We start from the raw sequence: 2565 nt of genomic DNA on the forward strand, positions 1-2565 counted from the left end.
AGAGAAGGGAGCTGTGAGTAATGAAGCTTCCCGGAGAAGAATAGCGGTCACATTTGCATGTTAAACAGATCGATGGGGCTTCTCCTCCACTCAGCTCCCCCGGGGGAGGGGGGAGGGCTGTCAGAGGCAGCTGGGCCATCTGCGGGTCTCCCGCCCACAGCCCCAGAGGCCGCCTTGCGCCTTGCACACCGTAGGTGCTCAATAAAGATTAGTATCGAATCGCAGGTCCAAGCTGGTCTCGGGCCCTGGCTGGTGTGCTCAGTGGTTAGAGCGCCGGCCGGCGCACCCAAGAGCTGCCTGTTCGATCCCGGGTCCTGGTCGGGGTGTGCGTGCGGGAGGCAACCCATCGATGTGTCTCTCTCGCATCGATGTGTCTCTCTCTCTCTTTGTGTCTCTCCCCATCCCTTCCACTCTCTCTAAAAATCAGAAGACATATTTACAACAACAACAAACAGCCGCACAGTCTAGGCCAGTGGTTCTCAACCTTCTGGCCCTTTAGATACAGGTCCTCATGTGGTGACCCAACCATAATATTATTTTTGTTGCTACTTCATAACTGTCATGTTGCTACTGTGATGAATCGTCATGTAAATATCTGATACGCAGGATGGTCTTAGGCGGCCCCTGTGAAAGGGTCGTTCGACCGCCAAAGGGGTCGCGACCCACAGGTTGAGAACCGCTGGTCTAGGCAGTGCCCCGTGGACCTGTGGCCTGGTGTGGAGCTGGCTTCTCCAGCCACCCAGACGTCCAGGGATCTCGAATGACAGGGGACTGTGGCCCGGCTGTGAAGACTCGTGGGGCCCAGGCAGTCCAGAACCTTCCAGCCCCGCTTTGGAGGGAAAAGGCCCACGCGCACAGCGGAGGGGTTTTCCTTGGGTCTATGCCTTGTTCCCCCAAGAGCCAGCTCCTGGGCCCCCGCCTCTCCCAGCACCTACCTGGCTCCTGACTCCCAGCACCTTGACCTTTGCAATACATGCCGGGGGGCGCCCGATCCCTCTCTCGGGGACGTTAGAACCACGTGCACCTGCCGGCAGGGCAGTGCCTGCTGGGAGTCGCCAGGTGCTTACCCTCAACGTGCAATTCCTCTCGAGACTCAGGTGGCGTTGGGCTGAGCCGGGATGCGTGGCCTCTTCCTTCACGCCTCCCTCCGTCCCCTCGTACAGCCGTGTGTCCGGTACACCCTTCGCTGCCCTTTCTCTGTCCATAGCTGCCCGACTGATCAGGTTTCTTTGTTCAGTGTTTTTGAAGAACCCTGTTATTTAAAAAAAATATATATTTTTATTGATTTCAGAGAGGAAGGGAGAGGGAGAGGGGGAGAGAGAAACATCCATGATGAGAGAGAATCATGGACCGGCTGCCTCCTGCACGCCCCACATTGGGGATCGAGCCCACAACACGGGCCTGTGCCCTTGACCGGAATCGAACCTGGGACCCGTCAGTCTGCAGGCTGACGCTCTATCCACTGAGCCAAACCGGCCAGGGCAGAAATGGATTTCTAATATATGATCCAGATGCGTGGGCCTGAGAAGAAGGGCCTTGCGTTTGATGTCATGTTCTGCTGTCCATGTCCTGAAATTCCTAGTGAATCTTGGACAAGGGGGCCCCATAACTTAATTTACCACATTTGCAAATTGTGTAACAGGTCCTGTTAAGACATAGAACTTCCTCTGTGGGCTCAAACTTGCAGTATAACTTTGGCTGAACTTAACATTCTGTTTCCTCATCTCTTCTCTCCGCAAGGGCAGTGGCTGCATATTTATTTATTGCTAAATTTCCACCCCCTGGCATGGTGCCCAGCCCATATAGATGCTCAATAAATACTTGTGAAATGGCCCTCGCTGGTCTGGCTCAGTGGCTAGAGCGTTGTGCTGAAGGGTCCCGGGTTCGATTCTGGTCAAGGGCACATGCCGAGGTTGCTGGCTTGATCCCCAGTAGGGGGCATGCAGGAGGCAGCTGATCCATGATTCTCTCTCTCTCTCTCTCTCTCTCTCCTCCCTGAAATCAATAAAAATATATTTAAAAAAATCCTTGTGAAGTGAATGAAATAATGTCAACTAAAACCCGTCGCTGGAGTTTTAGGAAAGAAGCCTGAATTCCAGAAATCCACTTTCCTACGGGTTAACAAGACAAACCTCTTGAGCGGTCATTATGAAATCAAGACGGCAACAACGTCACTTACCGTCTATTTCTCTGATCGCCACGCTGGTAATTTCCTAAATATTGGACGAGGACGAAAGGAAACAGCCTTCCGTGGATAAATCTGGGACGGACGCCAGACATTTCATCGGCTCTTATGAACCCTCCCCCTTTCCCTGGGCCTTCGTGGGAAAAGTCCTCTCACGGCATAAAGGACAAGCTGGGGCCCTGGCTGGTTGGCTCAGTGGATAGAGCGTCGGCCTGTGGACTGAAGGGTCCCGGGTTCGATTCCGGTCAAGGGCACATGCCCGGGTTTCGGGTTTGATCCCTAGTAGGGGACATGCAGGAGGCAGCCGATCCATGATTCTCATCATTGATGTTTCTATCTCTCTCTCCCTCTTCCTTCTTCTCTGAAATCAATAAAATATA

Source organism: Myotis brandtii, unplaced genomic scaffold, assembly GCF_000412655.1.
Source record: "Myotis brandtii unplaced genomic scaffold, ASM41265v1 scaffold1026, whole genome shotgun sequence".
Classification (NCBI taxonomy): Eukaryota; Metazoa; Chordata; class Mammalia; order Chiroptera; family Vespertilionidae; genus Myotis; species Myotis brandtii.